The sequence below is a fragment of the Etheostoma spectabile genome, chromosome 3 (assembly GCF_008692095.1).
Source record: "Etheostoma spectabile isolate EspeVRDwgs_2016 chromosome 3, UIUC_Espe_1.0, whole genome shotgun sequence".
Taxonomy (NCBI): Eukaryota; Metazoa; Chordata; class Actinopteri; order Perciformes; family Percidae; genus Etheostoma; species Etheostoma spectabile.
This window is the reverse complement of record NC_045735.1, coordinates 18,800,340-18,815,331: the sequence shown is the minus strand read 5'-3', so window position 1 is coordinate 18,815,331 and position 14,992 is coordinate 18,800,340. Positions and strand designations below refer to the sequence as shown.

The following is a 14,992-nucleotide window of genomic DNA, read 5'->3' as shown; positions in this document are numbered from 1 at the left end:
ATAGAGGACTTTAAAGACATGCAGATGGATTCTCACAACGACCAGATAGGATTATTCAAGTGCATCCTGGCATGAGAACAGTTGACTCTAAAAATGCATGAGAAATGTGATGGTAGGTGGATGCGGGCTTTCCAAGAAAAATGCAAGTGGGACAGCATTTTTTATATTTATTTTTCACTGCTATTGCAAGTCTGATGTAACCCGTTGTGGATAATAATTGGTGTTAAATTATTGTTTTTTGGTTATTCTTTGACGCCAATCTGTCATGCAAAAGAGACCGATTTATGAGCATTGTTGCTGAATCCATGCAAAAACTCATAGACTGACAGAATACTCAACTGGACCATAGCTGAAACTCTTCATTTCAGTGTGTTTCAAGCTCTGAACCAACAAATGTTATTCTTTCTACCAACGATAACCTAAATATTATCCAAATTGTCAGCCAGTCCTTGGAGCACAGGGTGGAGACTCTTATTTACGTGTACACTCCCAGACGAAGCTGTCAAATGAGCAGAGGAATAACATTGATTGACAAGCAGTATGTGTGTGCACTGTCAATGTGGCGGGAAAAGGATAATACCTGCATTATACAGGCAGGTATTATCCTTTATATTATTATTATTTATATTATAGCAAAATACAAATAGGATAAAGCCGGTATTCTCACTTTAGTTCATAAATTACAACAGATAACCCACCATGAAAATATATTGAGAATAGCACAACAGGAAAATTAAGATAAAGCATCCTCGTTGCCAAATGTAGAGACTGAAAATGAATGTGGATATTATTTGTTCATCTGTCATTTTTTTCCTATTTTCATGGACAAATTGTGATGAGATTCCTCTTTGAGACACTGCCTCTAACTGTGACGTACTGTATAATCACCTGTGGGTTCCACACAGAGGTGCGTCATCTGGAATCGATGTTAACTTATATGGGGTAAGTGTTGCTACTGAGCTCAACACACTCCTCGGAGGAGGCTGAAGCTAAGCGCTCTGGGTATTGTCTTCCTCGCTGACTTGTGCAGTGCAGTGACTTTTGGAGAAAGAAATGGTGGCATATCTCGTGTCCCCCGTCGATGAATTTACAGCTTTGAGCCGGTCTGAGTTTGACCTGGATGTCATGCCTCAGAAGTGCGGTCCCTTTTCCTGCAACAGGGAGTGCAATGCTGCAGTTTTGCTGCGTTATTGCACTAAAAGGAAAGCAGTCAAAAGCTTCCCCAAATGGAGGATTTTGCACAATGGCGTTGGCAGTAACTTGTGTTGTCAGATTGTGAAGGGGCTCCATTACTCAGCCATGCTGTTTGTGGCCCTGTTTGCCTGGAAATGAAATCAAATGCTTCTCTAACAGTTGCGATATTTTTTTGTGATGATCTGTCATCTACAAGTATATATGAGAAATACTCATTTGCACAAAATGTTGTTTTTTATATCAATATATTACCCCATCTAGTCTTTAACATCAACAGAAAATATTTGTCTATCATTGTCTGTGTTTTCTCGGTCAATTACAGTCATTTTGGGAATGAGCAGCTTCCACTTGTCTTTTAGATTTTAGAGGTGGGGACGAGGCCCTTTTACATTCAGATCATAGCTTGCACCTTTGCCAGATTGATTGTTAGTAACAACACAGCTTCAGGTTTACAAGACCACGTTACCCTTCCCCTACCCACACAAAACAGAAACACACACACACACACACACACACACACACACACACACACTAGAACACACAAACCGACCCAATACAACGTCACTCAATATCTGCATAACATTCCCAGCAGGCTTGAAATAGATAGTAGTAGATAGATAGATAGATAGATAGATAGATAGATAGATAGATAGATAGATAGATAGATAGATAGATATTTATTGATCCCAAAAAATGGGAAATTACAGTGTTACAGCAGCACACAAAATATACATACATATAATATACATGAAATGATAATAATAATAATAATAATAAGAAGAAGAAGAAGAAGAAGAATAAGAATAAGAATAAAATATAAGAATATAAGAACAAATATTTAAATATTTACAAGATGGGAAAAACAAAATGTGCAACTGTTTAAGTATGCTAAAATGGGCCGGTTGCCCTTATTGCAATATTGTGGTGTCTCAGAGTCTCATCTAGCACCCAGTGATGACCTGTTGAAGAGTTTTATTGCCTGTGGTAGGAACGATTTCCTGTAGCGGTCTGTGCGGCATTTAAACTGTCGCAGCCTCTTTGAGAAGCTGCTCCTCTGTTGGGCCAATGTGGGGTGAAATGTGCAACCAGAGGGAATCTATAGGATCGGCTCACCTCACTATAGTTTAAAGTTTGGGTGTTTTGTTTCCTATCAGCCAGGGAAAGGTGGCACAACACCTCTAACAAAGCTGCCTGCTCCACTGAAATCCCTCTGTTTTTACCTAAGTAAACCATAAATCATCCATGGTTCGTTATGACAGTTCCGGCTACGCTCCACAACATAACTTTGGAAAAGCAATACAGTTACATCTCCAGATTAACCATATGCTAAAAACGCAGCAATCAACAGTTTTCTCCTCAGTGACTAGCTTGATGCAATCAAGGTTTTAATCATGGTTGGATGGAAGAGCGAGTGTGTGTAAGTGCGCATGCTGAAGCCACTTGAAGTAAATCCTTGTTGTCAAATTCTCAAAATTCTCAGAATGCTCTTCAATCACAAGTCATTGAGATTTTGTCTTGTTCTACGCATGGTTGTGTCATTCAGTTTTAGCGTGTAGAACAAATGCTCTGGGACCATTTTTTTAGGCACATACCGAATTAGTCTTGATTGGTGGGACATGAGTGTGACCTATATAAGTGTTTTGACCTATGTAACCATGTAAAGGCTGGTAGATTGAAGAAGAAGAACTTCTTCTGTTTTTTTTCTGTCTTGACAACTTCTGTTGTCAAGTTAGAATCTAACATGTGCCTTGTATAAGAACATGCACTCTATAGGTTTGTCTATTTCCACACTTTCCCACTTTGTAATGCAACAATTTCCACCGGGATAAATAAAGGGTTGTCTCATCATGAAATGCATGTGCTCCTAATGTCAAGTGTTGAAATCAAGATTGAAACACACTGTAATTAATTACTACTGATTTTTATTTTTTGACCAATTTGCAGCAAACATCTCTGTATCAGTGCATCTCACCATTTTCAACAACTGCAAATCAGACAATAAATACATAACAGTGAACCAATGAATTTAACACCGGCCTATTGAATAATAAATACAACGTTTGACCATTTTAATAATTTACACAAAATCAGTCACCTCAGTGACAACTGACTGTAGAGACCTACCGCCGGATTTCTGCCCATCATTCATTTTCTGTTCTGGGCAATCAATAAATGACTGACTGTAATGACTATAAATGTTTTTTTTTCCTTGCACAATGGTTTCGTCAATGAGTGTTTAATAATCAATCGCACCTGCGACCTGTCATGTCATTGTAAATACATTTAAATACCATTCCATTGTTTTATTGCCGAATAAATACAGTCACATGCAGTGCCTGAACTTATCTGTTTGAACTGCAATAACAATACAAGTTCGGAGTAAACTGCACTGAGATATATGATGCGGGATCCCACCACATGTGACAATGTCTCCCCTAACAGGATACTGGGAGAGACATAAGTGGCGCCTAACAGCCTTGCCACATTCAGCCTTTGTTGAACCATAAATCAAACGATGCAATTCTACATTCCTTCACAGGGGTTGCCATACAACTTGTTTACAAATTCACAAAAAAGTCATAAATACATAATATTAATTCAATTCGATTCAGTTCAATTGTATTTATGTAGCGCTAAATCACACGCCAGTTATCTCATTGAGCTTTTCATAAAAGAGCAGGTCTAGGCCGTGTTCTGGGATGTTATTTACAGAAACCCAACAATTCCCACCAAGAGCAAGCATTAGACCACAGAGGCAAGGAACAACTTCCTTTTAAGAGGCGGGAACCTCGAGCAGAACCATGGCTCAGGGTGGGCGGTCATCTGCCTCGACCGGTTGGGGTGGTGAGAGAAAAAAACACAGAGAGACAGACCGAGAAAGACGGCGATAGACATGGAGAATCGTAGCAGAGGGTGTCGAGCAGGAACATGGAGGCAGCAGGTGACTCCAACCGCAGATCCAGACTCCACTGCTCCAGAGCCAGAACCACCTGCAGGAAGCGATAGGAGGAGAGAGGAGACGGGCGAGAGAGCACAAGACTACAGGGGCGAGAGAGCACAAGACTCCAGAAACGGGAAGAAGTTGAGTTAGTAACATGCATTAATGGAATGACATTGCAAACAGATGGCGAGAAGGAGGAAGAGAGAGGTGCTCAGTGCATCATGGGAAGTCCCCCGGCAGTCTAGGCCGTGCAAATAATCTATTTTTGATCCCAAAATCAAGTTGCTGTTGAGAAAAACTGTTATTTTGCACATTACGTTCTGCAAGTAAACTCTTATTTTGTCTTGTGTTTTATACTGTACAACATTTACTCTGTTTTCTATATTATAGTATAATGTATCAGTTATAGGGATCCATTATAGTACTCTATTATTTGAAAAGGAAACCATAGCTTTTTCTCTCTCCTCGCACCAGGCTATACAGCCCCCTCCTTCTCGTGCTGCTCAACACTTTGCAGCCTCTGTTAAATTCTGTTAAATTGTATCCTTCTACTTGCAAGATAATAAATAAAATAACATAGATAACTCCAGTGTGTCAGACACCAAAGAGATTTTCCAAAACATGTTCAAATGGGAAAGTATTGGTGGAAATTTGACAGATCAAGGTGGGTTTTTTTCTTCAAGTTCAATAAATGCATCATCTTTCTAAAACTAAATGAGTAATTGTGATAAATAATCATGATTTCACGATTAGCCCTACATAATATACAATACATACTGCAGCCAAGGTTTTGGGGAAAAACTGGAGGAAGTGGCCATAATAAACAATTCCCCCTAGATATCCATTGCTTCACATTGCTATTCTGTGTTTTGTACAATCTACGGATGAAAATATGATGACGAACCAATATGAGATGAACATAAAAACATCCCGATGAACAGCTAACATTTCCCCCGTATTCATGGCAACAAGAAAAGACAATGAGTAGCACGTAGGCCTAGGCATTGTGCTGTAGCACAGAGGGTGTTGCTAAAGATTTCCCATCAAAAGGAGCACATTGTTGATTTGCTTAACCTCTGGCACCGCTGTGGCTATTCCCTGTCTCTCCACAGAGCGGATTACTTTGTTTTAATCCAGCTCAGAGTGCCCCCGTACAGTACATGGTTGCCCTTCGCCATCATAACAGGCCAGGTGTCGACACATGGGCCCTTGTTTACCTCCATAGGGCAGAGGGATTAGGAGCGCGAGCTTTGATGTCAGATTCACAGACAGAAGCGGAGCAAAGCCAAAGCCTCTAAGGGTTCTTTTATGATATCCAAGTCCATTTCTTTACCCGATGTTACGAAGCAAAGGGAGAGCCAGGATAGAGGAGAAGAAAAGGAAAGTGTAAAAAACATCTGCCAAGGCCTTTTTATCTTACATTACAATGGTTATTCATTTCCTTATTGTACTTCATAAAAAATGTCCATCAGGAGATTTTAGCCCCTAAGGAAAAATCCATTATGTCTGTAAAACAGCTAATGAGTAATAATGTTGTCTCATTCACTGTTACTTCAGTACATGTTGTTCTATTATGTAAACTGCGCTGCTGCGGTCAGATTTAATCTATCTACTGTCTTTGTAATTGCTTCGAGGAAATACAAAGGATGGGTTCATTAATATATGCTGGTGTTAGGTTTTAAAGCATTACTGCCACTTTGGGTCCATTTTTTGGGGATTATCTGTTAATTTCCCTCTTGGCCTTTTGTTGAAAGCAACTCCATTCATTCAGCTCTTGGTTTTAGAGACTGTAAACTTTGCCAATGTGTTTCCTATTGACATAATCACGTTGAGTGGTGCTGATGCAGTGGCATTTGCAGTAATAGGAGACTGATAATCCTCACACAACTGCTTCTCTACTTTTGCACCACAGGGGAGGCCATGGGGGAAATCGGCTACTTGCAGAGTGACCGTGAACATGACAGCCTAACCCTCCCTCTTTAACTCTTATACCCTATGGAAAATGGGAGACCTGCAGGATCAAACTGTCTCTGCTCGGTGAATGGGGAGCCAGAGAGACCCAGCAGAAATAAAATTAGCAAGAGCTCTCTCAAGTGGTCAAAAGAAAACCTCTCTCTCCCTCTCTGCCCAGCAATCCAGAAGCTCCATTTTATCTTAAATCCTCTTGGATTTCTGTCATCCAGGCAGATAACTATGCTGTCTAAGCATGTCTTAATTGGCTTTTTGCAACCTTTACAGTAATTTGTGCAGCTCAGATCATCATCGTACAGCTTAATTAAGCCGTAGAAATAACATTTTACACATATACAAACTCATCTTTGACAACTCAGGGCCATTCCTTACCAAACTTTGTGTTTTAGCTGCTACACTTCAACATCAGATCCGCATCGTCCATTAAAAGGTCCCAAAAGCCCATGCCTCCATGAGCTCTTTCTTGTTCCAGGTCACTGCTGACAGTAATTGGAAACAACTGAAAAAAGGCTTTGAACTGGAACCATTTTCCTCTCTGTGACTCACTTGCACACATTTGCTCGATATCTTTTTCTAAGGCAATGAGAACTATGACAAGCCACGGTGTTTCTGTGTTCAATTGTACTGTTTAGATCAATCTGCCATTTGTTACAAGCAACAACAGTTCTTTAAGAAACAGTTATTTTCCACCTCCATACCCGTGTCTGTTGCTGTCAAGTTCCCTAAAGAGCCGGTGTGCTTCCTTTCACCCCTGTAACTTAGCTCAACTCTGTTGTTTCTCCTGTTTGTGTGAACCTTTTCCACGTCCTCTCTTTTGAGTAATGCGCCAGATTATGATGGGAAATCCTATTTGTTTCTAAATGCCATGCCTGATTTTAAAGCTATGGTGCGTAGTTTCCTCCCCCATATGGAATTATGAGTAATGACAACAAACTGTTGCCTGATACAAGCCTTCCGTGAACATGCGACGCCCTTTCCTCCACCCTGTTGCTAGTAGCCAAGGATGACACTGATGATAAAAACAACATGATTTTCACTCGAGATTCTGCGCAGGAAAGCCACAGGATGCCACAATCTTTTGAACATACTGAGAAATACAGAGAGAGTTGTCTTATAGTCTTAATTAGCTTTGTAGCAACTCATTTGGCAAGGGCTTGAATGTAACTGACATTAATTGATATGAAAAACTTATGCACCAAAGCAGGCCTGGATTAACACAAGATGGACTAAAGTGTGCACACAAACGTGTCCCCTGAATGTAACCGTAAATGGACTGTTCTAATAAAGTGCTTTTGTAGTCTTCACAACTACTCAAAGCACTTTTCCATATTACAGGAATCATTCACCATTCACACACTGGCCGAGCCCGCCGTACAAGGTGCCACCTGCTCATCACCCACACATGGGGCAGCATTGAGGGCAACTTGGGGTTTAGTGTCTTGCCCAAGGACACTTTGACATGGGACTGCAGGGCCAGGGATCGATTTCCCATCCTTTCGATTGGCAGGTGACCGCTCCACCACTGAAGATTGAATAAAACATGTAGCCTACCACATACTGTGTCTTTACATGAATCTAGACATGTACTGCACAGAGTTTCTGTATATTGTAATAAAACACTGGTTTGCACCAATGAACTGTATGTACTGTCAAAATACTGTCACTTACGCCAGAGACTTGCCGTGTACATCAGTTTACATCCATCAGTTTTGGTTTGTGACTATTTCAATCAAAGCAATGTCAATTCAATATCCCTCAACACAGTATGAGATCTGCTTAACTAAAGAGGGATTTTTCCTTTGAATAATTGTTTTAACCCAAACAAATAGAGCTATTTAGTATTTTGCACAGAGACGAAAGATTGTGGAAAAATGTTCATTGTAATAGTGCAATATTCCATATCTTTATTCAACCCTGACCACCCTCTGTTTCTACACTACTAAATACTTGTGTCCAATATTTATTACTGTGTATCATAGAATAGAATGTCTTTATTGTCATTATACACAAGTGCAGTACCTGTGCAATGAGATTGAAGCAACCCCTTTACAGTGTCGACACGATATTTTAGAATATGAAATATAGAAATATAAAGTATAGCTAGTGCAGAGAAAAAAGAGGGGGGGGGTGCATAGTGTTGAGTCCTGATAGCAACTATATACATACATTTATAAAATAGCTTTTGTATACACATTGTGTGAAAATTAGTTAAGTATTAACAACAAATAAATAAATATTGCACTGTAATGTAATGAAATGGTTAAGTACTAAATAATAAATAAATATTGCACATTATAAAAGAATACAGTAATTCCTAGAGGTGCAAATGACCAGAAGCCCAACAATAGAATACGATCACAACACTTTTGTCATAACACGATATTATTGTGATTTTAAAGATATCGCAATATATTGCATATTGTTAGTTTTTTCCAACCTCAAATTATGTCCACAAAGGAAATCTTTCAGTTTTATCCATGGACTGTATATTATTATTTTATTTTTTTTAACGTTTACGTCCCTTTTTTTCAACACTTTTGACGCTTTTTTTCAATGTTCGTCACTTTTTTTCATTTTCAAAAATACGTAACACCAACTTATTAACTTTAGTTTCACAGTTATTTTTGGAATTAATAGTCAATAAACCTCATTTGTACGAAATTATACCTAATGTTTGAGTTGGAAAAGCAGAAATTAGGAATGATTTAGAATAAAATTAAAAGGAGTGGATGTTGATGGATAATCACAGACTGGAGTATGTCAACTTTTACTCAATACTATTTCAAAACCACTTCAATTTTTTAATTTTAAATGCTATAACTTTGAATAAGACACCCCAAAATTAATGAAAGTAGTGATTTGTACTTGCCAAAGAGTGTTGTGTGGAATCAATCATGTTATTTTGGGTAAATATATATATATATATATATATTTTTATTTTTTTTTATTTGAAAAGAACATTGATATAGGAAAACTGGTCAATTTGACCCAAGGACAACATGAGGGTTAAGGCAGAGGTTCTGACCCAGAACTCAGAGAAACATACATGGAAACAGAGTAACGATTCAAAAGCGTTTTAATGTAACTTCTGTACTTCTAGCAGCCAAGGACAGAAAACACAAGGTAGGCTGACTCCGAGCTGGATAGGGGCCGAGGAGGGCAGGCAGTGCTGGACCCAAACTTTCTTTCTGGAATCCAAGCGGGAAGGTAGGAAGGCTTGAGCGTGATGAGCCACGGCAACAGGTCTGGAGGTGTAGGTCTGGACAGGAAAAACAGGACGTTAACAAAAGCACCAGGAATATAACACTAAGACTAAAATGGCACAAAGTTCAACTGGAAGCCAAGTTACCACACTGGTAGGTGCAACGATCTGGCTCCGGTGGTGAGTTGCTCCAAACTTTACTTTAGGTTCTCCTGAACCGAGGGAACAGCCAGTCCCCTCTCCTGAGCAGGAAACAAGGGGGGGGGGGGGGGGGGGGGGTGTTGGTATCCTAGGGCGACCTCGAAAGGTGAGAGGCCAGTGGCGGAGGTGGTCAGGGAGTTGTGGGCATACTCTATCCACGGCAGATGTTGGTCCAGGAGGACGGACGCTGAGCAGACACACAACGAAGGGATGCTTCTAGGTCCTGGTTGGCTCTCTCAGTCCAACCAATGGATTGGGGATGGCACTCTAGATAGATAGATAGATAGATAGATAGATAGATAGATAGATAGATAGATAGATAATTTAGTCATCCCGAAGGAAATTTTAGGCATACAGTAGCAAGACAACCATGACACAACTAACACATGTACACAAAAATCACTCACAGAAATGCAATGACTGAGGACAGAATTACAGATGCACCCAAAACCGTACAAAATACTTTCCCGAAACGAGAAGTAAACTGTGGGCCTCTATCAGACACAATGTCCACAGGTATTCCATGGGGACGGAGGACATGTTGGACTGGTCTGTATAAAAAAAAGAAACCTTCTGAAGAACAGGGCCCACCTGGCTTGACGTGAGGTGAGTCTTTTGGTGGATTGGATTAATGCCAAGTTTTTATGGTCGGTCCAGACCAGTCGTTCTCGGTTTCCAACGTTGTAGTTTCTTTCTGCTGGAGACAATTTCTTGGAAAGAGAGCACAAGGGTAAAGCTTCTGGTCTGTGGGGGAGCGTTGGGAAAGGACGGCTCCCACCCCCCCCAGTCAGAAGCATCCACCTCCACAATAAACTGCAGAGCGACATCAATTGAAATTGGTAAAAATTAGAAGTTGGAGAAAAGATTCTAAATTTGATATACTATATTGCAGAATATTGGAATATTTTTGAAATCCCAATAATATGATATTGTGATGATATCGTATTGGGAGGCGTCTGGTGATTCCCACGCCTAGCAGTTGGTGGTTGTGATCCATTACAGTACGAATTAGCTGGTCACGTTGCCCCAACAAAGCACCAATAAAATGTTTTAATGTAACTTCTGTACTTACAGCAGCCAAGGACAGAAAACACAAGGTAGGCTGACTCCGAGCTGGATAGGGGCCGAGGAGGGCAGGCAGTGCTGGACCCAAACTTTCTTTCTGGAATCCAAGCGGGAAGGTAGGAAGGCTTGAGCGTGATGAGCCACGGCAACAGGTCTGGAGGCGTAGGTCTGGACAGGAAAAACAGGACGTTAACAAAAGCACCAGGAATATAACACTAAGACTAAAATGGCACAAAGTTCAACTGGAAGCCAAGTTACCACACTGGTAGGTGCAACGATCTGGCTCCGGTGGTGAGTTTGGCTTCGTTGAGCTGGGCTTCCCGGGCGTCGCTCCAAACTTTAATTTAGGTTCTCCTGAACCGAGGGAACAGCCAGTTCCTTCTCCTGAGCAGGAAACAAGGGGGGGGGGTGTTGGTATCCTAGGGCGACCTCGAAAGGTGAGAAGCCAGTGGCGGAGGTGGTCAGGGAGTTGTGGGCTTACTCAATCCACGGCAGATGTTGACCCAGGAGGACGGACGCTGAGCAGACACACAACGAAGGGATGCTCCTAGGTCCTGGTTGGCTCTCTCAGTCTGACCCATGGATTGGGGATGGCACTCTAGATAGATAGATAGATAGATAGATAGATAGATAGATAGATAGATAGATAGATAGATAGATAGATAGATAGATAGACAGATAGATGGATAGATAATTTAGTCATCCCGAAGGAAATTTTAGGCATACAGTAGCAAGACAACCATGACACAACAAACACATGTACACAAAAATCACTCACAGAAATGCAATGACTGAGGACAGAATTACAGATGCACCCAAAACCGTACAAAATACTTTCCAGAAACGAGAAGTAAACTGTGGGCCTCTATCAGACACAATGTCCACAGGTATTCCATGGGGACGGAAGACATGTTGGACTGGTCTGTCAAAAAAAGAAAGAAACCTTCTGAAGAACAGGGCCCACCTGGCTTGACGTGAGGTGAGTCTTTTGGTGGATTGGATTAATGCCAAGTTTTTATGGTCGGTCCAGACCAGTCGTTCTCGGTTTCCAACGTTGTAGTTTCTTTCTGTGGGAGACAATTTCTTGGAAAGAGAGCACAAGGGTAAAGCTTCTGGTCTGTGGGGGAGCGTTGGGAAAGGACGGCTCCCACCCCCCCAGTCAGAAGCATCCACCTCCACAATAAACTGCAGAGCGACATCAATTGAAATTGGTAAAAATTAGAAGTTGGAGAAAAGATTCTAAATTTGATATACTATATTGCAGAATATTGGAATATTTTTGAAATCCCAATAATATGGTATTGTGATGATATCGTATTGGGAGGCGTCTGGTGATTCCAACGCCTAGCAGTTGGTGGTTTGTGATCCATTACAGTACGAATTAGCTGGTCACGTTGCCCCAACAAAGCCCCATTAAAACGTTTTAATGTAACTTCTGTACTTACAGCAGCCAAGGACAGAAAACACAAGGTAGGCGGACTCCGAGCTGGATAGGGGCCGAGGAGGGCAGGCAGTGCTGGATCCAAACTTTCTTTCTGGAATCCAAGCGGGAAGGTAGGAAGGCTTGAGCGTGATGAGCCACGGCAACAGGTCTGGAGGCGTAGGTCTGGACAGGGAAAACAGGACGTTAACAAAAGCACCACCTTTTGCTGTTTATGAATTGTATGTAAACCCTAACCCAAACGAAACAAAAGTTAAAAGGGGGGAACATTGAGTTAAGACTGTAGTTACCAAGTAGTTAAGCCAAGTTCCCTCACTGGTAGGTGCATCGATCTGGCGCCGGGGGTGAGCTTCACCCAGGAATAAATACTGTAGAGTTGGTAAGTGGAATAACCAGCAGCTGTCCAGAGAGGTAGATCTACCGGCCGTACACACATACACACACGCAGACACAGTGGGGGAAAAGGGGAGAGACACACACAGGAAGACAACAGCTGCCCACATAACACACATGACATAACACATTGGGCTACAACAAGTCTGGCACAAAGCCTCAGATACATTAGACTTGCATAGGATAGGTGTTGGGCTAATCTTGGTTAAATTAGGCAAGGTTAGGATGAATTAGATTGGGTCAGGTGGCGTTAGGTTAGGACACTGTTATTGGCACAATGCTTTTTGACTGTATACAGCTGAGGCCAAAATGATGAGCCCCCCAGGAATTATGGAACATTTTCCTAAAACTCTTCCCAGTGTTTGCAGCATTGATAAAACTTGATATAATGAAACATTCACCAATGCTATTTAGTAGCTTTTGGTACAGTACTATATATTAAATATAATGAAAAATGGGTTGATCAATGATATTAGCCCCCATGTGAATTTTTGCTTTCAAACCACACCTAATTAACCAATCAGCTTTCACATGTGCAGTCAATTGGCTTCCTAACAACACCTGAGCATTCAATCAGGGTAAAAGGACTCGAATGAACAGGGCACTTGAACACATTATTGAGAGGCTACTGAAAACTACTACTACGACTACATATACTCACCATGCCAAAGACAAAGGAAATCAGTCTTGAGCTCAGAAAGAAGAGAGTGGAGGCTGATGATAAGGGGGAAGGCTATACTGCCATTTCCAAGCATTTGGAAATGGCAGTATAGCCATTCCTGTACGTTGCAAGTACAAGGAGACACATTCTGTAAGAAACAAACCTGGGCGTGGTTGTAAGCACACGCAAGAACTCTGGAGAGGAAAATAGTCCGAGATGTCAGCAAGAAGCCGCGGACATCTGCCATGATGATTGTTGCTGACCTGGCCTCTTCTGGAGTTGATGTTTCAAGGAACACAGACGTGAGGGCTCTTCATCGTGGTGGGCTTCAGGGCCATCGTCCCAGAAGAACCCCTTTACTCAAAGAGCGGCACATCACAGCCAGACTGAGGTTTGCCAGTGAACATTTGAAAGGTAAAGATGAGTTTTGGAAGTCTGCGCTTGGGTCTGATGGGACTAAACTGGAACTGGTTGGGTACACGGATGTTGCTTATGTTTTAGCGAAGAAAGGGAAAGGCCTTCAACCCCTAAGAACACGGTTCCCACAGTTAAACATGGTGGGGGGAGCATCATGCTGTGGGGCTGTTTTGCAGCCTCAGGCACAAGGAACCTTGTTTGGGAGCATGGCATCATGTAAAAGGAAAATTATGTTGACATTTTGAGGGATAATATGCCTAAATCTGTAGTCTATCCTCAGGTTGTCGCTGGGTCTTCCAACAAGACAATCACCCAGAGCATACATCGAAATTGGTCCAACAGTTCCTGAATGATACCAAAACAAAGGTCCTGGTGTGGCCCACACAGTGCCCAGACCTCAACCCTATTGAGAATCTATGGCGGGGGCTCAAAGGGAATGTCCATGCTCGGAAACCACACAATTTAGACCGGCTGGAACAATTTGCAATAGAAGAATGGGCCAAAATCCCTCAGGAGACCTGAGCCATCCTAGTAAAGAACTACTCTAAGAGCTTGTTGTCAGTTATGGCTCAGAAAGGGTACACTATTAATATAATATTAGCCCCCAGGCCATTATTACAATCTATTAATGACCTGGGGGCTAATAATTTTGGATCTTAAGAAATCAAGAGATTTGTATAATTTCATCATTTTGTAATTGAATTAAAGCATCTAGGGTGTTATCAGGTGGTTGGGAGGATGTTTGATGGTGGTTGCTAATGTTTTAATAGAATTTTTAACTTTTCTTTACTTCAGTTTTGTCAAATCTCTTTCTATTTGGTGCCATTTTTCTGATTGCTCTCCTTTTCTCTTAAATGCTATATAACTTATGTCTACGTCTGTCTGGCGTTGGCCTTTCTGGGTTGTCGCATAACTCTGAGATATTCTCCATCTTCAAAACCTTTCCTTCTGTCCTCTTTACCTTCAGTCTTTGCTTCCTCACTTCCCTCTCCACCTTAAATTCTTGTCTGCGTTTGTACACAACCAGCTCCGTCCTTCGGTCAAGCAGTCGTTCTTTTTCTGCCATTTTCTGTGAATTAAGGGGACCTGTAAACAACAGAATATGAAAGGTTAAGTGTGGAGTCCAGTTGTACACTCGCAACCCTCCCAAAAAAAAATAGTCAACAGATTTGTTTTGTTGCAAGTTGTTAAAAATGCATGTTGGCCTGGCAACATTAAGTGAGAAAGATTTTAGTTTAAAACGATTTTAAAATTTTTAAAATTTTGGGCATAATCAAGAAGCTGCTAACCTCTCTCTCCAAATCCAACCCAAAGAGCAAACCTTAAAATGAACACACGTACCTTGTTGTTTCACCCTAACTTTTCCCATGATGTAATATCACACAGTACCCTACTTTGTCACAGGGGCTCTTCTCGGTTTGTTTCAATGAATTTTAGTGATAATAATTAAATTTCAGACTTTTACTTGAATGGTTTTTTTTACAAGTGATTTGGGAACTTTTATTT

The 14,992-nt window shown here is 41.2% G+C and overlaps 2 long non-coding RNA genes across 3 annotated transcripts; one reads left to right on the top strand and one right to left on the bottom strand.

Moving 5' to 3' along the window:
- Positions 1 to 789: 789 nt before the first annotated feature.
- On the top strand, positions 790 to 4,633 carry LOC116673840 (uncharacterized). Its single transcript, XR_004327883.1, has 3 exons — positions 790 to 801; positions 1,798 to 1,803; positions 4,526 to 4,633. It is a non-coding gene; the product is annotated as an uncharacterized LOC116673840 (long non-coding RNA).
- A 4,932-nt stretch (positions 4,634 to 9,565) lies between these two features.
- On the bottom strand, positions 9,566 to 12,697 carry LOC116673852 (uncharacterized). Of its 2 annotated transcripts, XR_004327889.1 has the most exons (6): positions 12,306 to 12,697; positions 11,539 to 12,180; positions 11,056 to 11,172; positions 10,833 to 10,958; positions 10,101 to 10,742; positions 9,566 to 9,776 (listed from the first exon to the last, which is right to left on the bottom strand). It is a non-coding gene; the product is annotated as an uncharacterized LOC116673852 (long non-coding RNA). The 2 variants fall into 2 exon arrangements; XR_004327885.1 differs by having other exon boundaries at positions 10,833 to 11,172.
- Between the last annotated feature and the right edge of the window lie 2,295 nt (positions 12,698 to 14,992).